We start from the raw sequence: 26,176 nt of genomic DNA, 5'->3' as shown, positions 1-26,176 counted from the left end.
TTTAGAGAATAATTTTTTACTGCTAGATTTTGGTTCATCGGACCTTAAGCGGCAATTCGACATGGCTGGGGAAAACTAAAACATTAAGATGGATGGTGGTGGACTAGTGTAGGGAGAGAGCGAGGACGAAGGTGGTGAGCTGGACATGGTCTGCGAAAGAATAAGAGGAAAAATTTAAAAGAAAAATTGGATCTCTCACGCTCAGAAAAATAGTGTAATACACGTACTGTGTCATATTAACCGGTTGTGTCTAAAAGATATATTTAAAATGTGGTTGGGTGTTCAAATAAAACAGAGATAAAGTGTTTAAGTGAAAAGTGTGGATAATTGTAATGGGTTGTCGATGTATTCTGCCAAAAATGAACTATATGTGGTATAATGTATATAATATATTTGCTTTAAATTAGTTAAAATGAGATAATCTTTTATTTTAAATTTTAATAGTATTAGCTTTCTTAAAGAGCTTGGTAGAAGATGAAGCAAGTGTGTCATTATATGTTTCAATTCCAAAATTAGTTATTTTGGTATTGTATATCCCACGTGAAGTGTGATATATAACTCACGGTCTTGCCAAACGTAAGATAAGCTAATTTCGAATTCAATCTTGAAATTATAATATTTTCTTATCCCTCGTGCCAAACGATCCCTACAAAAATTAAAGAAACCAGGAATGCTACCATAAATGAAGGAGAGTTTTGCCAACCGTCCCATCCTAGAGCATTATCATACAAGATGGGCATTCGTGATCGATGTCTTGCCTCCATAAATGGATCTTGCTTTTATAAAGTGAATAGAGTTCCAGATTTGCTTCAACCAGCACCATTTTAATAGTTATATGAAACGAAAGAAAAAAAACACTTTTGTGAAGGGGGTAAAAGTTAATTTTACTCCTATGTCAGGTCATGTTTCACCGGGCAACCTAAGGAATCAGTAAAGTTATCTTTTTGTAATTTATAGGTCACGGGTTCAAACCGTGAAATCAACCAATGATACTTGTATCAGAATAAGTTGCTTACATCACATCCCCTTGGAATGTAGGTCTTTCTTAGATCTTGCGTGGGCACGGAAAACTTTATAAACTGGGTTTCTTTTCTTTATTTCCAAATATGTGGTAACATCAAGAAAATGATGTAAAACGTAAAAGCTTACTAGCTAAAATGAATATATTTAAATTCTTTTCGTCAGTTAAGAACCAAACCTAATTAAGCTACTTTTTGGGGTCAGTGGTGAGTTTGTCTTACCTTATATCGCGACTAAGACTATGAACCTAATTCCTATATCGGTAGGTATAGATCACAGAGAAAATGAACGTACATAGATGATAGATGCATGAAATGTAAATGCAATCAATGAATGTCCTCTTTGTTTTCACTGTTGAAATTAATAATAACTGTACATTTTCCTGTGAGTTCTTTTATTCTCATCAAAGACTTGTAGGGTTTAATTTCACTAATGGTCATTGAATTATCTTTTAATTTTACTAAAATTATATAACTAATTTTTGTCACTTAAAAGTAATTAAATTTTATCATTGTTACTTAAAAGTCATTTTGCCGCAAACTCCTATCATAAATATGACATGGCATTAAATTTTATGATAAAAATCCAAAAATAAATACCACATAAGCTAATATGGGTCATAACCATTTTAGATTCATTTATCCTTTAATGTGATTTGATCCATAATCCAAATGAGTTTCGATTAAAAAAAAAAAATTCCACATTAGTTTAAAATGATTATCCTATACAACAAAATTTTATCTTTTCTGTCACAGCACATTCATAATTATTCTATACTAAAATAATCTATACTAGAAAATTCGTATCTTGCTGGTATGCCCCATCTGTGTGATTTTATAACTCTACTGAAGCTAAAATACACAATAGTATTTTAAAATGACTCGGATGGGGCATACAAACAAAATAAAAATTTTCTAGCATAGATTATTTTAGTATAGAATAATTATGAATGACTCGGATGGGGCATATAAATAAAATAAGAATTTTCTAGCATAAATTATTTTAGTATAGAATAATTATGAATGTGTTGTGACAGAAAAGGCAAAACTTTATAGTATAGGATAATCATTTTAAACTAATGTGGAATTAATTTATTTTTTTTATCGAAACTCATTTGGATTATGGATTAAATCACATTAAGGATAAATTGATCTAAAATGGGTATGACCCATATTAGCTTATGTGGCATTTATTTTTGATTTTTTATCATAAAATTTAATGCCATGTCATATTTATGGTAGGGGTTTGAGGCAAAATGACTTTTAAGTGACAATGATAAAGTTTAGTTACTTTTAAGTGACAAAAAATAGTTATATGACTTTAGTGAAATTGAAAAATAGTTCAATGACCATCAGCGAAATTAACCCAAGGCTTGTATGCTTATATGAGTTTTACTAAACTTTTAGTTTTATAAAAACCTTGATTCACCTTAAAAGACAAATTATGCAGTATTTAGATAAAATTGATTTAGAATAAGAGTCGTAACTAGGATTTGGAGAGTATGAATTTTAATTTTGCTACTGATCAATTCATAGTCCGTTTAAGTTATTAGGCGCAATTAAGATTGCGATGACCTGATAGGTCATTCTGAGTTCTGGCACTTATTTCAATATTTCGAGACCTCGATTAGATCCGTTTAGCGATTCTTGAGATGTGTGCGCAGTCCGTGTCTTTTTCTGAAAAGCTTTTATGTGAAAACATTGAAGAAAATATGAATTTTAGCTTTAAAAATAATTTGAGTTGACTACGGTCAGCATATTTATGTAAACAGACTCGGATCGATATTTTGACGATCATGATGGGTCTGTATCATGATTTTGGACATAGCGTATGCCCGGTATCGAATTCAGAAATTCCTAACTTGATTTGACATGATTTGTTGAAAGCTAGTAATTTGAAAGTTTAAAGAATTCTGAAATTTGACCGTATGTTGGCTTTATGGCTATCGGGTTCGGATCTCGGTTTCGGAACTTGATATAGGTTTATTTTATTATTTAAGACTTGTCTGCAAATTTTATTGCAAAACGGAGTTGATTTGATAAGATTCGGACGCTTGGTTGTGAACTTCATGCATTTTGATGTCCGGTTTGTAGTTTTTTACCCGTAAAATGGTACAGTCGAATTTATGCGTGGTTTATAGACAAGTGAATTGATTTGATCCTAAAATGATAAATAAATTAGACAAAAATGTAAGACTTAACGTTAAAATCGAGATAAGACGATAGATGTCTTGAGACCGAGAACAAAGCTTTCGGAAGCAGTACGAATAATCTAAATAAGCAAGAAAGTAAAATATTTTTGAGCTTTGAACAAAGTGTAGTGTATGTTGGTTGGGAAGTTCTCCCCTTACAATGATGGTAGAGCTCACTATTTATAATTGTACCTAGGGAACAAGGTCCTAGGATCAAGCCCCTCTTAAATGACAATTATGAGATTCATTGAAGAGTTTGTAACAGTAGGCAGTAAATACCTTATTCTCTGCAACGGACCGTATACTTAATACTATAGAATATTCTTCATTAAATGTTATTAGGTGGTAGGCATTTACTTTGCCTTTATGAATATTATTCTCTCCGATAACAAGAGAGATCATTGTCTAAGGGCCCGACTGTCTTCGGCTCTACGTGTCACCTTCTCATGCGAATATTAAATATGAACATATTTTAACTCTTATAAATAGTCCCTCTCCTTTCCGGTGGCATAAATTTATGTCACTGGGAATTTGGTAGAGATACATCTTTTGGCGGAAAATTCTCTGACTCCCGCTGAAAAGTTTCTGACGGTTGATTAAACGCACGTCTCTCCGCATTTAATGCTCCGAACACGCGTCATCCCGATTTAACATCACTTTTGACGGTTATCGAGGTAATTATGGTCATGATTTTAGCCGCATATTTCTTTACTTATACGCATCAAACTTCTTCATTTACACTTTATAATTCTCCAAACTTTTCTCAAACTCTTTTTACTCAACTCGTACTTTGTCTTCAACCTCTCTTTAACCTTCTTCTTCGGAGAAACCCTTTCTATCCTTTCTGAGAAAAATAGTTTCTTCTTCCAGAAACCCTAGTTCTTTAAAAAATAAAGGTAAAGATGATAATGATGCTCCTCCTACGGTGAGCACCATCATCCCAAGAAGTTTTGTCACAACTAAAGACTTCGAAGAGAAGTATTCTTCCGCTAACCCTCGCACGTGGGTCGTTGGCGTATACCCTTCTTACATCCATCCTTCTAGTATTCCGGCTGTGAAGGGAGACTGTCATTGCCAAGATTTAGATATTATCGCTCCTGATCTGGCGGAGCGGATAACCTTACCCAAGAAGGATTTCACATATTTTTATATGTATCCCTTCACTTTGAGGTTGTTCTCGTTGAGTGGGGAGCTTATCTCCGTCATCATAGAGTTCTGCATCCGTTACCAAGTATGTTTAGCATAAGTAAGTCCTTCTGTATGGAGGACAGTTGTTAGTCTTCGGCGGCTATGCCAGGAAATGGGAGAGGAGATAACCCTAGCTAAATTAATGAATCTTTATTCCCCCAAGATGTTTCGCGGGGAATGATAAACTTCAGGTCTACCCCAGGGCTCAGTTGTCGTCCCCGAGGAGGATGTTCTGGCTAGTCCTACTGACGCGGCGAAGTTGCTGCAGGAGGCTCTTATCCGAACAGGTGTATCCGGGCCTGCTTCTGGCACAAGTGTTTCTTCTCAGAGTCCCCGGCCAGAGAACAAGCAACCAAAAAAGAGACGTTTCTCCGCGACTAGGGGAAAAAATAAAAAGGCAAAGGATGTCACGCCTGAGTCGTCTTTGGATGTTGTAGTAATGAGCCCCGCGCCCGAGTCGGCCATAGACACCATGGTGATCTATGATGATGGAGAAACCAGTGAGGAGAGGGCTTCTCTACATAGAAGACGACGACCTTCCTCAGCTCAATAGAATGCTCAATATGTTGGGCTAGTTACACCAACCGAGGGCAATGCCCCGACACTCTGGGGGGTATGATATAGTGGAAAATGCTAACTCCCATTTCCGAATCCCAGTCATCGTGCCCGATACCGTGAGGCTAAGTACTGGTCCCTGTCATCTTTGGTTGATGAGCAACCAACAACCAGCATTGCATTTGTCACAGCTGCTTTGCCATCAGCTTCATCTCTTTCTTCACCGCTCTTCCTTCGCCACCAGCAACTGCTACATCATATCCACCTGCCACAGTTTCCCAAGAGGATGATGTCCCTCTTCCCCAGTCCCCAGTTCATGGGAACTTGGGCAAAATTATGCTGCCCCCTCAGAAAATCCCCAAAGTAGGAGGAGCGTTACCCTCTCAGTTTCTACTGGATGCCATATATTATCCCAGCCGGTGGAACTTGCAAACTATCTTAAGCCTTTGGCTTCAGGAAAAGATAAGGATAAAATACAAACTCTCTCGGGAGAGTGTTTGTTGAACAATGCCATGCACAATGCAGCGACGATATAGTCCTTATTTCATCTATTGTTTCTTCTATCTTTGTTATGGCATGGTTTTGAATTTGTATTTTTGTTTTGCAGGCCAACTTTCTTGCTTCCAAGGGCCTTCAAAGGCTGATTTGTGATAAGGAGGAACTTTCCTCCGAGCGAGATCAACTTTTGGCCGAGCAAGACCAAACTGCTACTCGCCTCTCAAAACTGGAAGAACGAGCCACTGGGGTCATTGAGTTGGAGGCTCGGTTGCAACAAAATGAGCAAGAAGTAGTGACTCTTAGCCCGGAGGTCGCCTCATTAAGGGCACAATTTGAATAAACTAAGGCCAAATGGGTTGAGGTCCATAATGCCATTCTTGCAGCATCTGATCACGAGGTTGCTGCTACAGAAAGATTGAATAATTTGGAGGCGGCCTTAAACTCAAAAACTGAAGAAGTTATTGTTGTCGAGGCAAAGTATTCCCGATCGTAGGAGAATCATAAGAAGACCATTGAGCATAATAGAGTTTTCAGCTCCACTGTCCGCGAGCTTGACGTCAGTCTCCAGTCCACCAGATCCGTATGGGATAACCTTTCTGCCGAGGTCGGCCGACTTAAAGAAGAACTCCAGTACCGAGAAGCTTCCTCGTTGTTGAAAAAACATATGTTATGCATAGCATGAGGAGAAAAACCTTGGAAGGGGCCAAAGCGGGTGTCATTGACTTTGATGCCAAAATCACTAAGGCTTGTGAGCTGGAGTCAACTGCCAAAAGGGATCTTCTGGCCCGAGCTGATGCTACCGACTCTTCTGGTTCCAGTTCCGAGTTTTTGGGAACTGAAGAAGAACCGGAAGGTGTTGATGCTGAAGGACAAAATGATGAAGGCCAAGGTATTGAGCCGGCGGCGGATCCTCCCACCTTCCCTAGGGGTGTAGATGATTCTCTTCTTTCGGGTTCCATTTCTCATATTTTTGTACTTGTGTTGTTTGGAACGTTTATTTTGAATAGAAACAACTTTTTCGTTCAAGCATCGTTCAAGTCTTTCTCTTTACGTACTTTTCGTTTAAGTATTTGCCCAAGTTTAACTTTTTGCGTCTTTTTCGTTTAAGTCTTCTCATCAGTTTTCCGCGCTGAGATATGTGAGACTTCGGGTGTATATTTCCCCGGTAGTATTTTGATTTTGGGCATAGGTTCTTCCAAAATCAACCCTTTAACTTGAGGGTTTCATAAGAGAGGGACCTCTTATGTTTACGGTGCTCTTGAAGATGACGTCTCATGTTCATTATGGCACTAACATTTGAAGTACTTGTTTACCTTTAAAATGATAAAATGAATTCATCGTTTAGACAAGAAACAAGATAAAAATAACATGACTTTACTTTATACCTTCCATTTTCAAAATTACATAAGCATTTGTTGTGCTAAAAAGAAATTGCCATTTCTTGTGGCCAACTTGTTTCTACAGGGATGGCCGCACAGTCCCTGGCCCCGATGATACAACTACATTTTTGGGTTTCGTATTTCGGTCGATGTGGCAGTCATTGTTGTTGTATCCTCATATCATTCCCCCCTAGTGTTCGAATGCGAAGAATGTGAATTGGAACACTAGAAGTTTTACACCTTCGAGGATTCCACTAGTGAATTGCTAGATAATCTTCAGTTCGATAGCAAACTTTACTTCCCTTTAGGAATTTATGCTATCGAGCCAAAGATTATTTAACAATCCCCCAGTGTATTGCACTTGTGAACGGTCGGGTAATCTCTGTTCGACAGTAAACTTTACTTCCCGGTAGGAACTTTGCTATCGGGCAAAAGACTATCTAACCACTCCGTAGTGATTCTTTGCTTGTGTGCCTTGTCATTTAAAGGTCTTATTGTTGTTGCTGAATCTTCCTTCGTAGTATGCTTTTCATTGCTACCTCGTTAAAAACTTTTCTAGAAAAACCTAATTGGGACAAAAACTGGATGAAAGAAAAAAGAGTGGAGCAGCACATACTTTCAGTACAGGCGAGGCTCATCAGCAATAGTATCTCTTGAGATGTGCCACATTCGAGTTGCTTGGCAACTTTTCTCCATCTCGATTTTCTAACTCGTATGACCTTTTCTCGGTGACAGCTGAAACCCGGTAGGGGCATTCCCATGTTGGACCTATCTTCCCCGCATTGAGTTCCCGGGTGTTCTAAGTTACTTTCCTTAAAACCAAGTCTCCTACTTTGAAATAATAGAGGTTGGCTCTTTGATTGTAATATCTCCTTATTCTCTGCTTTTGGGATGCCATCCTTATATGCGCCAAGTCCCTGCGTTCACCGAGCAGCTCCAAATTGACTAACATTGCTTCATTGTTTGCTTCTTCGCTTACCCGGAAACACCTCAGGGTAGGATCTCCTACTTCCAACAAGATCAGGGCTTTAGCCCCGTACACAAAGAGAGAAAGGAGTCTCCCCCGTGCTTGATTTGACCATTGTTCGGTACGCCCATAGTACCCCTGCCAGCTCTTCGGGCCATTTACCTTAAGCTGCTTCCAATCTATTTTTGAAATTTTGTATAATCACCTTGTTTGTTGATTCTGCTTGACTGTTTGCACTCAGATGATAGGGTATTGATGTTATCTTTTTTATTTTCAAGCCTTCAAGGAATTTTGTTACATTTGCGCCTATAAATTGCGGACCGTTGTCGCAGGCTATCTCTTTTGGTATTTCAAATATGCAAATTATATTCTCCCACAAGAAATCTACCACTTCACGTTTGTCGATCTTCTGATAAGGACCTGCTTCAACCCACTTAGAAAAATAGTCAGTTAAAATCAAAAGAAATCTTACCTTACCGGGGACTAGCGGCAGTGGTCCGACGATATTCATCTCCCACTTCATGAATGACCATGGTGACAAAACCGAGTACAATGGTTTTGCCGATAGAGGTACCAACGGTGTGTAGCGTTGACATTTATCATATTTTTGAACTTAAGCTTTGGTGTCTTGTTCCATCCGGGGCCAACCGTATTGTGCCCTAATTAATTTTAACACTAAGGAATCCGCGCCTGAGTGATTTTTGTAGATCCCATCGTGGACTTCTCGCATAACATAGTTAGCTTCGGAAGCTCCCAAACATCAAGCCAACGGGCTTTGGAAAGATCTTCTATATAATTGACCCCCCTTGAAGCTGTATCAAGTTGCTTTAGTGTGTAGTGCCCGATATGCCATGGAATCTCCAGGTAGTTTTTCGTGCTCGAGATAGTCAATGATCTCATTTCTCCAGTCCCATACCAAATTAGCCGTGTTTACCTCGTAATAGTTGTCTGCGTCTAATGTCGAATGCATAAGTTGTACTACAGTACCATAGTCTGATTGGGAGTCGCATTTTACTACCAATTGGGAGTCGCATTTGATTTCTATGACCTCGGAGTCCAGTCATCGGGCAAATTCAAGCCCTACAATCAAAGCTTCATACTCTGCTTTATTGTTAGTCGGGGGAACAGTTCTTATGGCCTGATTTAGGGTTTATCCCGATGGCATGGCTAACACTATGCCGAGCCTGGACCCTTTCACATTGGGAGCTCCATCCGTGAACAAGGTCCAAACTCCTGATGTCGATTCTGACACCATAACTGCTTCTTTGGTAGCCAAAGGTAAAACTCGGAGTGAAATCGGCCACAAAGTCGGCCAAACCTTTTGACTTAATTGCAGTCTTAGGCTTATATTCTTTGTCAAATTCGCTCATTTCAATGGCCCACTTGGCCAGCCTACCTGAGAGTTTAGGCTTATGAATAATATTCCGCAAGGGAAAAATGGTCACCACCGCTATCGGGTGACATTGGAAATAAGGCCATATCTTTCGAGCGGCAACTAAGAGGGCAAACGCCAATTTTTCCAGTTGTGAGTAGCGAGTTTCTGCTCCCGTCAAAATTTTACTTACATAATAAATAGGAGATTGCGTACCTTCGTCCTCGTGGACTAAAACAACACTTACTGCTTCCTCCGAGATCGCTAAGTATATCAGTAGTTGTTCGCCTTTCTCCGGTTTTGACAGTAACAGAGGAATTGACAAAAACTTTTTCAGATCCTTCAAAGCCTGGTGACATTATAGTGTCCATTCAAAAATTATTCTTCTTTTTTAGAAGTGCGAAGAAATGATGGCATTTTTCGAAGACCGGGAAATGAATCTGCTCAAAGCGGCCAGTCTCTCCGTTAGCCTTTGAATCTCTTTTACGCTTGATAGCTGGTCCGGGATGTCTTCGATGGCTTTAATTTTATCGGGGCAGGAACTTACTGGAGCTGACCCCGAACGCACACTTCTCGGGGTTAAGCTTCATGTTATGTTTTCTTAAGATGTCAAAGGTCTCTTGCAAGTGTTTCAGATAGTCACCAATGTTCAAAGACTTAACCAGCATATCATCTATGTAAACTTCCATATTTTTCCCTATTTGTTTCTCAAACATTTTGTTTACGAGCCGTGGATAAGTGGCTGCGGCATTCTTTAGCCCAAAAGGCATCACATTGTAACAATATGTCCCAAAGTTCGTTATGAACGAGGTCTTTTCCTGATCCTCTGGGTTCATCTTGATTTGGTTGTACCTGGAATAAGCATCGAGGAAACTCATTAACTCGTGTCCAGCCGTCGCATCAATCATTTGATCAATGTATGGCATTGGGAATGAGTCTTTTGGGCACACCTTATTTAAATCATTATAGTCTAAGTATATGCAAAACGTATTCTTCTTCTTTGGTATTACTACTACGTTAGCTAGTCAGTCAGGATATTTTATCTCTCGGATTGAACCAATATCAAGCAAACGAGTTACCTCTTCTTTGATGAATTTATTCTTAACCTCGTAATACGACATTTTTTCTGTCTTACCTGAGGGATGCTGGGTCCAGGCTTAGTTTGTGTACGGCCACTTCTGGCGGGATACCTGTCATATCCGCATGCGACCACACAAAGAAATCGACATTAAATTTAAGAAATTCAATAAATCCAGACCTAAGCTCAGGGTATAGTCCTGTCCCCAAATGGAATTTCCTCTCCAAGAAATTTTCGGACAATGCGACTTGTTCAAGTTCTTCCATCGTGGATTTTGTTATGTCTATTTCTTCTGGTACCTGAAAATATCTTGGTACTTGATAGGATTCCGATGAATCCTTCCCCTGGCTGACTTCGCTCGGCTCAGGAGCAGATGTCGATTCCTGTAATTGCTATACCGCATTCTCCTTCCCTTTGCTACTGGAAACTGATTCCGTATTCATCTCCCTTATTGCCGGTTGGTCGCCTCTTATTTGTTTAATTCCCTCAAGAAGTTAGAAAATTCAACAACTTATGATATGTTGATGGCACAGCCTTCATTTCGTGCAACCACGATCTCCCTAAGATAATATTATAGCCCATATCGTCGTCCACCACCTCAAAAAGAGTCGTCCTCATCAGCCCCTCAGAAATCGTGGGCAGCAAGATCTCTCCTCGGGTTGTCACACTTGCTAGGTCAAACCCTGAGAGGAGCTTTGTGGCTGGAATGATGCTTCCGGTGAGCTTGGCTTTCTCCAACACTCTCCATTGGATGGCATTGGCCGAACTTCCTGGGTCTACCAAAACATGTTTAATTTTAAAATCTAAGACATTTAAGGAGATTACTAATGCAATGTTGTGCGGCAGCAGCAATCCATCTATGTCTTCCTCCGTGAAAGTGTTATCGTCCTCAGCGACTTCCCAGAAACTATTGTTGTGAGTCACTGACACCTTCGTCTTTTTTGCCACCAAAATGTCACCCCATTAATCTCGTTTCCCCTGAAAATCATGTTGATCGCCAAGCGTGGGGGATTTTCTCCTGCTTTTGAATGCTCTGTATTATCACGATTGCGGTCATAGTTGTTTTTAGCTTGGAAGCTTAAAAATTCTCTGAGATGATCATTTTTCAGTAATATCGCCACTTCCTCGCACAAATTCCGACAAATCCCTGTCCATTGACCGTTGGTCCCATCATATTCGCACCATAAATTAGGATCCCTTTGGCTGGGGTCGGATCTTATTGGCTTCGGGAACTATGCCTCTTTGATGTTCCTCATGGCCGATACTAGTTCCACCATGAGACTTAATGAAAGAGTCCTCGAGAATCTCGAAGGAGTCTATAGAATGCTCGGGCAAGAGTGAAGACCACGTCAGGGCCCCCTTCGTGAGGGTCTCCCCGAATTTCTTCAATAAAACTGACTCAATCTCATGCAGAGCCAAATCGTTTCCCTTCACCGCCATTGTATAGGTGGTGATATGCTCCTGGGATCTGAATTCCTATCATACTTCGGCACATCTGGCATTTTGAACCACTTCAGGATAAACTCTGTTGTCGCTCTTGGTTTGAACGACAACTGGATGTACTTCTTTGAATTCGGTCCTTTCAGTACTGGTGGCACACCTGGAATTTGATCTATTTGGGCATTTATTTTTCTCATAAACCGCATGAGTTCAGTTTTAAAGGGATCATTTTTATTGTTGTTGATGGAACTGCTACCATTCCCCCCGGCTCTGTCAAAGTCGACCTCGCCCATCGGGGTGTTGTTATTTACCCTTTGGGTTGTTTGACTTGCAAAACACCGAGAGGAATTGGACCTCATACATTCGCATTTTTGGAAGCACCCCACAACGCTTGCCTTAATTCCATCATGACATGATCCTGCCGTGAGAGATAGCACATAATGGCTTTTTGCTACTCCATCAAGATCATTATTGTTTCGACGGCGTGCTCGTCTTCAGTATCATTAGGAGTTGCCTCTCGAACATGTCGTGGATATTTCCGGCCGTGAACCGGCGTGGCCTCATCCCTCTCATTGCGGGTGTCAGTGATGGAATCTTCATGCTGAGGCTGATTTCCTTGGGCCTCAATGTTATGTGTGATGTTGACATCGTTATCTTCCATTTTTAATCATTTTTGCTAAGAACAAAGAATCAAACAAGTTAGTAATTGATGCAGGGATCAATTCAAACACATAACTGTCTAAGCCCCACGGTGAGTGCCAAACTGTTAACCCGTAAAATGGTACAGTTGAATTTATACGTGGTATATAGACAAGTGAATTGATTTGATCCTAAAATGATAAATGAATTAGACAAAAATGTAAGACTTAGCATTAAAATTGAGATAAGATGGTAGGCATAGCTCACTATTTATAATTGTACATAAGGAAAAAGGTCCTAGGATCAAGCCTCTCTTAAATGACAATTATGAGGACCATTGAAGAGTGTGTAACGGTAGGCAGTAAATGTCTTATTTTCTATAACGGACCGTGCACTTAATACTATAGAATATTCTTCATTAAATTCTACCAGATGGTAGGAATTTACTTTGCCTTTATGAATATCATTCTCTCCGAGAACAAGCGTGATCATTGTCCTCGGGCCCGACTATTTTTGTCTTCGGCTCCACGTGTCACCTTCTCATGCGAACAATAAATATGAACATATTTTACCTCATAGAGTAGTTCTAGATGTTTTTTGGTATTTTGATTGTGTGTGCGAGTTCGCATGAGGTTATTACACTTGTGTGCATATTTGGTTTAGAGCCCAAGGGGCTCAAGTGAGTTTCGGATAGGCTATATGCCATTTTGACCTTGAAGAATTACTGGTTTTTACTGTTGCCGGTGTCTAAGGTTTTGTGATTCACGATCGCGAAGGTACTCTCATGATCGCAAAAGGTAAATAAGGTCTAGGGTGGATTTGTTCATCGCGAACATGATGACATGGTCGCGAACGCGAAGCATTGGAGGGCCTACCCTTCGCGAACGCGTAGGGTTATGGGGTCTGGGAGGGGATCTTCTTAGTGTTCTATGCGAACGTAAGCCTAGGCTTGCGAACGGGAAGGCCGTGAGGGACAGGACATCGCGAACGCATATAGCATCTCGCAAACACGAAGGCCATTTAGGCCGCAAAGCCTCACGATCGCGTTATGTGTCTCACGAACTCGATGAACACCTGATGCCAGTGATTTAAAACAACCCAGAGTCGAGATTTATCTTCTTCTTTTTTACCATTTTCAAGTTTGAGCTCGGCCTAGAGGCGATTTTGAAGAGGTTTTTTATCCCAACTTCATAGGCTAGCAGATTTTAACTTGTTTCCTTACATTTTCATAAACACCCATTGATTTTAACCTTTAATCTATACTTTTTCATGGTAGAAATTAGAGATTTAGGTAAAAATTAGAGATTTTGAGAAATTGAGATTTAGACCTCAAATTGAGGTTGGATTTTCTAACTAATAAAATAACCGGGCTTGGGAGTGAATGAGTAATTGAGTTTTAGTCCAAATCTCGGGTTTTGACCAAGCGAGCCTGAGGTTGACTTTTGCTGACCTTTTCCAAAATCATTAAAGATTGAATCTTTTTTACTCGTGGGTAGTTTCTGAAGCTTATTTTGAATTATTTGAACTAAATTTTGTTAGATTTGATTGATTTGGAGGCTAATTCTAGAGTAAAAGTGGCGGTTGAGCATTGATTTGATTTCGGAATTGAGGTAAGTATCGTGGTTAACCTTGACTTGAGGGATTAAGACTTGTTGGTCTATTTGCTATATGTTTTATGTGTGATTTGAAGGGATTTATTAGACCTAGTGTCTCGCCCTAGGATGCACCAGTTTTATTCTGAAGAAGAAGGATGGTTCGATGAGGATGTGTATAGACTATCAGCGGTTGACCAAATTCATTATCAAGAACAAGTATTCGTTGTCGAGGATTGATGACTTAATTGATCAACATAAGGGTGCCAAAATATTTTTGAAGATTTATTTGAGATTTGGCTACCATCAATTGAATATTAGTGCATCGGATGTCTCTAAGGCAGCTTTTAGACTTGGTATGGGCATTATGAGTTCATAGTGATATCATTTGGGTTGACATATGCCCTAGCAACATTTATGGAATTGGTGAATTGGGTATGTAAGACCTATTTGGATTCTTTTTTTGATCGTATTCATTGATAATATTTTGATCTACTCCCACAGTCGAGAGGAGCATGAGCAACATCTTCTGGTTGTACTTTAGACTCTGAGAGATAGTTAGTTATATGCCAAGCTTTCAAAGTGTGAGTTTTGGTTAGACTCGGCTGCCTTATTGGGACATGTTGTATCTGCCAAGGACTTTAAAGTGGATCCCAAGAAGATTGAGGCAGTTCAAAACTGGCCTAGACTTACTTCATCTATAGAGATTCGGAGCTTCCTAGGTTTAGCGGGTTATTATCGTTGGTTCGTGTAGGAGTTTTCATCCATTGCAACCTCATTGACTAGATTGACCCAGAAGGGTGCCCCATTCAGGTAGTCCGATGAGTATGACTTGAGCTTTCAAAAGCTCAAAACTGCTTTGACTACAACCCCAGTGTTGGTATTGCCCATAGGTTCAGGATCCTACATTGTGTATCGTGATACATCGCGTGTTGGGCTTGGCGCAATATTGATGCAGGATGGTAGGGTGATTTCATATGCGTCTCGGCAGTTGAAGGTTCATGAGAAGAATTACCTTGTTGATGACTTATAGTTGGCAGCTATTATACATGCATTAAAAATTTTGATGCATTACCTCTACGTTGTGTCATGTGAGGTATTCACATATCACCAGACTCTATAATACTTGTTTAAGGAAGAGGATCTCAACTTGAGACAACGGAGGTGGTTAGATTTATTGAAAGACTATGATATTACCATTTTGTATTATCCCGGGAAGGCCAATGTGGTGGCCGATGCCTTGAGTAGAAAGGCTGTGAGTATGGGTAGGCTTGCATATATTCCAGTTGTAGAGAGATCGCTTGCATCAGTTGTTCAGGCCTTGGCCAATCAGCTCGTGAGGTTAGATATTTCAAAGCCTAATCGGGTTCCTGCTTGCACGGTCTCTCGGTTTTCTTTGTATGAGCGCATCAGAGATCGTCAGTATGACGACCCCCATTTGCTTTTCCTTAAGGACACAGTGCAGCACAGTGATGCTAAGCAGGTTTCTATTGGAGATGATGGGGTGTTGCGGATACAGGTCGGATTTGTGTGCCCAATGTGGATGGGCTCCATGAGCTGATTTTTAAGGAGGCCCATAGTTCGCAGTATTCCATTCGTCTCGGTATTGCTAAGATGTATCAGGATTTGAGGGAGCATTATTGGTGAAGAAAGATATAGTTGCATATGTGGCTCGGTTTTTGAATTACCCTCAGGTAAAGTATGAGCATCAGAGGCCTAGTGATTTGCTTCAGAGACTTGAGATTCCGGAGTGGAAGTGGGAGCATATTATCATGGATTTTGTTGTTGAGCTCCTACGGACTTTGAAGAAATTTGACGTAGTATGGGTCGTTGTGGATAGGTTGACCAATGTCCATTATTTCTGATCGGGGTACAAAGTTTACATCGTACTTCTCGAGGGACGTACAGCGTGAGTTAGGCACACGGATTGAGTTGAGTATAGAATTTCACCCTCAGACGGATGGACAATCCCAGCGCTATTCAGATATTTGAGGATATGTGTTCGCGGATGTGTTATATATTTCGGGGGTTCTTGGGATCAGTTCTTGCCGCTTGTGGAGTTTGCCTACAATAACAACTACCAATCGAGTATTCAGATGGCTCCTTATGAGGCCTTATATAGGAGGCGGTGTCGTTCGTCAGTTGGCTGATTTGAGCCGGGAGAGGCCCGGTTGTTGGGTACTGATTTGGTTCAGGATGCCTTGAAAAAGGTGAGGATGATTCAGGATCGACTTCATACGCACAATCTAGGAAGAAGAGTTATGCCGATCGGAGAGTTTGTGATGTTGCATTCATGGTTGGAGAGAGGGTTTTACTCTGGGTTTCACCCATGAAGGGTGTGATGAGGTTCGTGAAGAAGGGCAAGTTGAGCCTTAGGTATATCAGACCCTTTGAATCCTTGAGAGAGTTAGTGAGGTGGCCTACAAGCTTCCATTGTCACCTAGCTTATCAATGTTTCACCCGGTGTTCCATGTTTCCATGCTCCATAAGTATCACGGTGATCCGTACCATGTATTAGAACCCAGCTCAGTCCAATTGGACAACGATTTGACTTACGAGGAGGAGCCGTTGGCCATTCTAGCACGGCAGGTTCAGAAGTTGAGGTCTAAGAGTTATCCTTATGTTAGAGTGTAGTGGAGAGGTCAGTTGATCGAGGCAGCTACGTGTGAGTCCGAGTCCAACATGTGGAGTAGATACCCATACCTTTTCACCAGTCTAGATACCTTTCTATGTTCGTTCGAGGACGAACATTTATTTTAGAGGGTGAGAATGTGATGACCTGATAGGTCATTCTGAGTTCTAGCACTTATTTCAGTATTCCGAGACGTCGATTAGCTCCGTTTAGCGATTCTTGACTTATGTGCGCAGTTCGTGTCTTTTTCGGAAAGTGTTTACGTGAAAACGACTGAAGAAAACATGAATTTTAGCTTTAAAAATGATTTGAGTTGACTACGGTCAACATTTGTGTAAACGGACCTGATCAGTATGGACGATCCCGATGAGTCCGTATCCAGGGGCGGATGCACGCTTACCGAAGTGGTGTCACGCTATACCGCTTCGTCGGAAAAGTTTACTAAATAATTGTATTAATATATTACGAAAACGGATAAGTAGGAAAATATTACACCACTTGACATAAATTGTGTCTTGGTGTATTGGTTATGTACTTGATTTTGCTCTAAGAGTTCAAAGCTTTAAACCTTAACAAGTACATTTCTCTTTTGCAAATATTTGAGAGAACCTTTGTGGTTAAAAATTGTGATGAAGTAGAATTGAACTAAGGACCTTTTCTAACTTAAGACTCAACAAAACTAATAGACTAAGGCTATTTATTGTCTAAAAATATGATAATCAAAGTTATATTTCAGTTCTTCTATAAATTTGGACACCGCTTATAAAACTTCTTGCATACGCCCATGTCCGTATCGTGATTTTGGACTTGGGCGTATGTCCGGAATTGAATTTGGAAGTCCCTAACTTGATTTGACATAATTTGTTGAAACGTAGTAACTTGAACGTTTAAGGAATTTAGAAGTTTGACCGTAGGATAACTTTATGTCTATCGGGTTCGAAACTCGGTTTCGGAACTTGTTATAGGTTTATTTTATTATTTAAGACTTGTCTGCAAAATTTGGTGGAAAACGAAGTTAATTTGATAGGATTCGAACGCTCGGTTGTGAATTTGAAAGTTCTTGAGTTTCTTTGAAAAAGTCATGCATTTTGATGTTTGATTCATAGTTCTAGGTATTATTTTGGTATTTTGATTGTGCGACCGTGTTCGCATGATGTTAGTACACTTGTGTGCATGTTTGGTTTGGAGCTCAGGAGGCTCGGGTGAATTTCGGATAGGCTACGGGCCATTTTGAAATTGAAGAATTATTGGTTTTTGTTATTGCTGGTGTCTGAGGTTTTGTGCTTCGCGATCGTGAAGGTATTCTCGAGATCGCGAAGGGGAACTTGGGGCTTGGGTGGATTTTATCGCGAACGCGATGGCATATTCATGAACATGAAGCATTGGAGAGCTTACCCTTCGCGAACGCGACCATCCTCCAGCGAACACGTAGGGTTATGGGGTCTGGGAGGGGATCTTCTTGGTGTTCTACGCAAACGGGAGCCTAGGCTCGCGAACGCGAAGGCCAGGGGGACAGGTCATCGCGAACGCGTACAACATCTCGTGAACGTGAATGCCATTTAGGCCGCAAAGCTTCTTGATCGCGTCAAGTGTCTCGCGGATGCAATGAACACCTGACGCGAGTGATTTAAAACAGCCCAAAGTCAGGATTTAACCTATTTTTTACCATTTTCAAGTTTGAGCTCGGCCTAGAGGCGATTTTGAAGAGCTTTTTCATCCCAACTTCATAGGTTAGTAGATTTTAAGTTCTTTTCTTACATTTTCATAAACGCCCATTGATTTTAACCTTTAATCTATATTTTTTTGTGGTAGAAATTAGGGATTTAGGTAGAAATTGAAAATTTTGAAAAATTGAGATTTAGACCTAAAATTGAGGTCGGATTTTGAAACTAATCAAATAACCGATCTCGGAGGTGAATGGGTAATTGAATTTTGGTCCAAAATTGAGGTTTTGACCAAGCGTGGCCTGGAATTGACTTTCACAGTCTCGAGGTTGGGATTTCTGGTGGTGACATAAATATTTATGCGTTCTAATATATTTTCAGTACAAATACAAAGGATCTAAAGAAAGCACTACAATTGGAAATTAAGAATGCCTACCGTTAATCTTAATCTATCCCCCTCCCTCCCCCCCCCCCCCGAGTTCGCATAATGTTAGTACACTTGTGTGCATGTTTGGTTTGAAGCCCAGGAGGCTCGGGTGAATTTCGGATAGGCTACGGGCCATTTTAAAATTGAAGAATTGTTGGTTTTTGTTATTGCTGGTGTCTGAGGTTTTGTGCTTCACGATCGTGAAGGTATTCTCGCGATCGCGAAGGGGAACTTGGGGCTTGGGTGGATTTTATCGCGAACGCGATGGCATATTCATGAACATGAAGCATTGGAGAGCTTACCCTTCGCGAACGCGACCATCCTCCAACGAACACGTAGGGTTATGGGGTCTGGGAGGGGATCTTCTTGGTGTTCTACGCAAACGGGAGCCTAGGCTCGCGAACGCGAAGGCCAAGGGGACAGGTCATCGCGAACGCGTACAACATCTCGCGAACGTGAATGCCATTTAGGCCGCAAAGCTTCGTGATCGCGTCAAGTATTTCGCGGATGCAATGAACACCTGACACGAGTGATTTAAAACAGCCCAAAGTCAAGATTTAACCTATTTTTCACCATTTTCAAGTTTGAGCTCGGCCCAGAGGCGATTTTGAAGAGTTTTTTCATCCCAACTTTATAGGTTAGTAGATTTTAAGTTGTTTTCTTACATTTTCATAAATGCCCATTGATTTTAACCTTTAATCTATATTTTTTTTGTGGTAGAAATTAGGGATTTAGGTAGAAATTAGAAATTTTGAAAAATTAAGATTTAGACCTCAAATTGAGGTCGGATTTCGAAACTAATCAAATAACCGATCTCGAAGGTGAATGGGTAATTGAGTTTTGGTCCAAAATTGAGGTTTTGACCAAGCGTGGCCTGGCATTGACTTTCACAGTCTCGAGGTTGGGATTTCTGGTGGTGACATAAATATTTATGCGTTCTAATATATTTTCAGTACAAATACAAAGGATCTAAAGAAAGCACTACAATTGAAAATTAAGAATGCCTACCGTTAATCTTGATCTACCCCCCCCCCCCCCGAGTTCGCATAATGTTAGTACACTTGTGTGCATGTTTGGTTTGAAGCCCAGGAGGCTCGGGTGAATTTCGGATAGGCTACGGGCCATTTTGAAATTGAAGAATTGTTGGTTTTTGTTATTGCTGGTGTCTGAGGTTTTGTGCTTCGCGATCGTGAAGGTATTCTCGCGATCGCGAAGGGGAACTTGGGGCTTGGGTGGATTTTATCGTGAACGCGATGGCATATTCATGAACATGAAGCATTGGAGAGCTTACCCTTCGCGAACGCGACCATCCTCCAGCGAACACGTAGGGTTATGGGGTCTGGGAGGGGATCTTCTTGGTGTTCTACGCAAACGGGAGACTAGGCTCGCGAACGCGAAGGCCAAGGGGACAGGTCATCGCGAACGCGTACAACATCTCGCGAACGTGAATGCCATTTAGGCCGCAAAGCTTCGTGATCGCGTCAAGTGTTTCGCGGATGCAATGAACACCTGACGCGAGTGATTTAAAACAGCCCAAAGTCAGGATTTATCTTATTTTTCACCATTTTCAAGTTTGAGCTCGGCCTAGAGGCGATTTTGAAGAGCTTTTTCATCCCAACTTCATAGGTTAGTAGATTTTAAGTTGTTTTCTTACATTTTCATAAACGTCCATTGATTTTAACCTTTAATCTATATATTTTTTGTGGTAGAAATTAGGGATTTAGGTAGAAATTAGAAATTTTAAAAAATTGAGATTTAGACCTCAAATTGAGGTCGGATTTCGAAACTAATCAAATAACCGATCTCGGAGGTGAATGGGTAATTGAGTTTTGGTCCAAAATTGAAGTTTTGACCAAGCGTGGCCTGGCACTGACTTTCACAGTCTCGAGGTTGGGATTTCTAGTGGTGACATAAATATTTATGCGTTCTAATATATTTTCAGTACAAATACAAAGGATCTAAAGAAAGCACTACAACTGGAAATTAAGAATGCCTACCGTTAATCTTGATCTATTTCCCCCCCCCCCCCCCCCCCGGTCATTAACCTAGAAATAGAAGAATAATAGAGCAATAATTAAAATATCGATGGCCCGGACAATATATCATTTTTATTTACGGTGCACGTCATCTTTCGTTGTTATGATGTATCTAAAAGCTCGGAGCACTATCCATTTTCTTTACTTTGTACTTTATTTAATTAGACAACAGGGGTTGCTTTAGTGGTAAGTACCCTTCACTCACAACTAAAAGGTTGTGAGTTCGAGTCAGCCCAAGAGCAAGGTGGGGAGTTCTTGGAGGGAGGGAGCCGAGGGTCTCTTAGAAACAGCCTCTCTACCCCAGGGTAGGAGTAAGGTCTGCGTACACACTACCCTCCCCAGAACCCACTAGTGAGATTATACTGGATTGTTGTTATTGTATTTTATTTAACTAGAAAACTTAAGGCCTTAGTTAAATCATATGTCTCGAGTTGGGTGGCAGAGCGCGGGCCAGACCGAATATGGGCGGATCGATAACCGTAATATAAAATCCGATAAAATATTTGACGCGCCTATATTTAATACGGATAAAAAATAGATTAATCAATGAATAATATCGGTATTCATATTATCCATGACTTTTTAAATGTGATCATTTTTTAGAGAATCTCTAGTCTCCCAAATTTGAGGAACCCTTTTAGGTTTTTGCATATGTAAAAATAGAACTCATTTGTTACCCATTAAGTATCAATTTTAAGTGGATAATATAGATGGATAATTATTTTTTAATCCATTTAGCCTTTCGGTTATGAACAATTTTAGAAAACTTTCAGAGTTATTGTGTTACTCCCGGAATGAGAAAATTATCTTTTTTTATTCTATGATTTTGCATGTAATGTATCATCAAAGGTTTTGAAAGCTATTGTAGTATAAAAAAGAGGAGAGATTTCGAAAAAGAAAAAAGAAAGAAAGAAATAGAGTACCTAGCGAGCGTAATATACAAATCATAGTCTACCTCATAATTCATAATTCACCTAACCATTAAAATAGTTCAAAAAATTTCTTAAACTTTACTTTACCAAATTTTTTGAAGGAAAGATACTTTTTTACTCTCTTCCTTTATTTCTTTATTTATTTTTATCTTCCCTGCTTTATCTACTTTACATTATGCGCATTCACACTATTATAGACGATTTCAAGGAAGCAGGTCAGTCATTTTGAATTGGTAAATTCCCCTATTTGGGTGTTCTATGGTTGCTTCATTTGTTTTGAGAAATATGTAAATTCAAATGACTTTAAGTTTATGACAATCTATATTTTTTTCTTACACTGACAAATAAATGAGTGAAAACTTGCAATAACTAATTAAACAACACTAATATTGTAAAACAATTCTACACTTATTAGTGTATATTATATTTCAACTTAATTTAAGTATTTAATAGTAAAATTTCACCACCTTCTCCAAAGCAAGGGGGATATAACACTGTAGATATGGATTCATCTGAACCCATAAGTTTTAGCTTAGACCTGATTTATTTGTATAAAATCCATTAAAATTTTTGAAAACATTAAATTACGAATCTAGAACTCAAATAAGGTGATGAGTTTAGTTGTTATGACCTGAACGTTAAAAGCCTCGTAGGTGTCGAGATTTTCCATCTTGGCCTGGCACCGCACCTGCAGACAAAGGGGTCGCTTCTGCGCAACCGTAGGTACGCCCAATCCTTCGCACCTGTGTATTTTTCCGCTTCTGCGCGCTCACAGGTGCGCCCAAAATTCCCGCTTCTACGGTCCCTGGCAGCCCCTCTCTTGGTCGCTTCAATGACTCGTGGTTCGCTTCTGCGAGCTCACACCTATAACTGTCCATGTACTGGTACAATTACACCGGAAGCGAACCTATAAAATTAAAATCTTAGGTTCAATCATCCTCAAGGATCGGATGCTAGAAAGCCATATAATTGGATGGTCCACAGAACCACACTTAAAAGTAGTGATTGGCTAGTCAACATTCTATAGTGGGACAACATCCCATCATTCTTTATTATTTAATTAAAACGGGTTGATTAAAGTGAAGATCCTAATATTCAGCTAATTGCAGGTTTAGTATTTTTTTGGGTCGTTTGTTCTCTTTACTTACGTGTGAGTGCATGCAATCATGATTTGTCTAATAAAAAAGTATAATTATATATTAGGAAAAAGGCCATGCATGTCTCATTTGTGAACAAACCATCATAAAAATTTAAGGTAGTTGTAAGTTGTCATCCATCAAGAATCAAACAACTTTGGCCCTAGATATCTTTTTTATTAGACTATATTAGAAGGAGACCCTTTGATCAACACTAAAGTATTCTGTGTGTGACTTATATATCACAAGTTTGAATTGTAAAATCAGTCACTAATACTTATATTTGGATAGGTTGTCTACATCACACCCCCTTGGAGTGCAATCCTCTGTGAACACGAGATATTTCGTGCACAGAATTGCCATTTCTATTAGATTAGGGGCGTATGGTTTGCCATCTATTTATGCACGGATTATAATGTTGAAAATGCTTTTCTGGTCATAATAAGATAGGAATTATTATACGCAGTGAATACTAACATCTGGATTGCAATGATTTTTATGTAAGGGTTGTCTAGCTATTTTAAGGGCAGTTTTGTTTTTAAATACTCTTGTTCATATATTGTTGATACAAGTATTCCTAATTAAGTTACATTTATTAATACAAATGATACGTAGATTGTTGTATAATTAATTAAGTTACCCCAATATTAGTAATATAGCATTTTATACTATAGCATTTGATTTTACAATATTAAACTCTGCATAAATTATACGAAATTTAATATATATATATATATATATATATATATATATATATATATATATATATACTAACTAGAGCCAAACGATGTATTCCCTCTATTTTAGTTTATAGTATGATATTTCTTTCTAATTTAGTCTGTATTTCAAAAAGAACATATAGCACCATTCTATGTTTGGAAGCTCTTCAATTTTGAATTGTATCCTTATTAAAATGCCGGCCGGTGTAGTCATAGAAATGTCCTAACATGTTTAAGACCATAAATTCAAATTATTTTTGATATTCGTAGCAAAGTCTTTATTTATTTCTTAAAATACGTATTCAGTCAAACATCGTTATATAAAATAAAATGGTGAAGTATTTACCTAATATTAAATTTAGTAGCATTTTATACTGGAAACTAAAAATTCTATAAGTAATATCGAATCTTATACAACAACAAACCCAGTATATTCCCATAAGTGGGGCCTGGGGAGGGTGTTGCGTATGCAGATCTTACCCCTACTTAGTGAAGGTAGAGAGGTTGTTTCCAATAGACCCTCGGCTTAGAAAGAGTGAGAAGAAGACGAGGGGGGAAGAAGAAGAAGAAGAAGAAGAAGAAGAAGAAGAAGAAGAAAAAGAAAAAGAAGGGGGCAGGGCAATTAGCGTAGTACTAAATACTAACAACAGGAAATACGATAGCAGAAGCGGACTAAATCACATGACGAAGTAACGTCTACTTAAGCATATACAGGAACCTAAGTGCTACTAAAGTAACTGGTAAGAAAAGGAGAAACTTACAATTACCTATTAGCCTTCTATCCTAATCCTCGACATGCATATCTTCCTATCAAGGGTCATGTCTTCATTAAGCTGAAGTCGTTTCATATCATGTCTAATCACCTCTCCCTCAATACTTCCTTGCAGCCTACCTCGACCTTTTCTCAAAGCTGCCATGGTCGGTCTCTCACACCTCCTGACAGGAGCATCAATGCTTCTCCTCTTTACGTGCCTGAACCATCTCAGCCTCGACTCTCGCATCTTGTCCTCCACGGAGTCCACTCCCACTTTGTCCAAATAGCTTCATTTCTAATCTTATCTCTCCTTGTATACCCACGCATCCATCATAACATTTTCATTTGTGCTACTTTCATCTTCTGCACTAATACAGAATCTTATACTGAAATTAAATTTCTTTAATTTATGCTTCAAATCAAACAACCCCTTATTAGAGTAGGCAATATTCATTTTCTGTAATTATTTGCTCCCAAGTTGAGAAATATTTTGTATTATGCATCTCAATAATACCTTGACAGGCATTCCGCATATGGTGGTTTGCTATCGGTCCTACGTAGTTTGATGTTGGATGTAGGTTTTTCTTAGGAACAATATATAGCTTTTTTCATATATTTAGCAAGTAGGGATACATCCATTATGTAATTATAGGTGCTCTTTTGTGGAGTATCATTTTAGATAACAAGACCCCTTTGATTTGATAGCTAGACATAACTATTTTTATGGATCTTTGGCAAAGTAAAGAGCCTAGATATACATATATAATATATGCTGCCACCCCACCCACCCCCTATTGTCTTTCTTCACCATGAAGATTTTTTTGTACATATTCCAATAACAAAGGTACCCCAATAAATACCTACAGCTTGCAGAATATCTAAACATCAAAGTAAGTAGAGAAACTTTAGCACAAGAGATTGAGTCAGAATTTAAATTTTATGAATTTTGAATTTGTCGTTAAACGCATAGTTAGCTAGTTTTAGTTACTGAATTTATAACAAAAAATTATACATATTTAAAAAATTATTAATATAACTATAAGATTTTAGCAAAAGCCATTAAATTCGCGTGAACTCATACCTAAACACAATAGCTCTAGCCCTGAAAAGGGGATATGTTTAAGATGGATAATAATAATTGGGAAAAGGAGACATAGTCCAAAAAGAAGAACTTTTGTTTTTCACTTGATGATACCTATTTAATTTTTTTTTTCTTTTTTTTTTCTTTTTCAAAGGTGATCATGGGTCAAGATTTAATTTTGCCTTTTCTTCTCAACTTTAGCTTTTTTTCTCCGTGGGGGCCTCTCTAACAAAGTTGTCTTATATCAATCACACCATAAAGTTCTTTAATTTTGTATAAAACAACCTTTTGAGGACCAATAAGGCAACCTTAGATTTTCTTAGAAATTCTGCAACCTATTTTAAATTATTCTACTTTTTAAGCATAAGAGATGGAAGAATTAGAATGCTATTGTTAGCTTCAAATTCTGATTGTTTTCATTTTTGCATTACATGAACAAGGACTTTATTTTGGCACTTAATTGAAATAAGAAAATCATAAATTATTTTTAACTGTAAAATTAGTCTTAACAAAAATTACCACACATTGGCTAAATTTGAATCATACAGATGTAGGTTTATTAAGTGCTTTTGTTATTTTCTTTCGCAACCACTTATTAGCTTTTATTAGGATTAAATTATATTTAGATCGTGTACAAAGTATTTGTATTATTAAGACATTCATTCAAAAAGTCGCAACGAAACAGATAATCCGAGTCAAATCGAGAAAAATATTTTGACTATGGTTTAGTTTGATTTGGTTTGGTGTTGGAAAAAAAATCGATCATAATTGGTTTGGTTTGGTTTTAACTAAAAAATTCAAACCGCAACGAAACCAACCCGACATTACATGTATAAAAGTTTTAAATATATTTAATACATAAAAGTATTTATTGTA

The sequence above is a fragment of the Nicotiana tomentosiformis genome, chromosome 3, assembly GCF_000390325.3.
Source record: "Nicotiana tomentosiformis chromosome 3, ASM39032v3, whole genome shotgun sequence".
NCBI classification, from domain to species: domain Eukaryota; kingdom Viridiplantae; phylum Streptophyta; class Magnoliopsida; order Solanales; family Solanaceae; genus Nicotiana; species Nicotiana tomentosiformis.
This window is presented reverse-complemented; position numbering follows the sequence as displayed.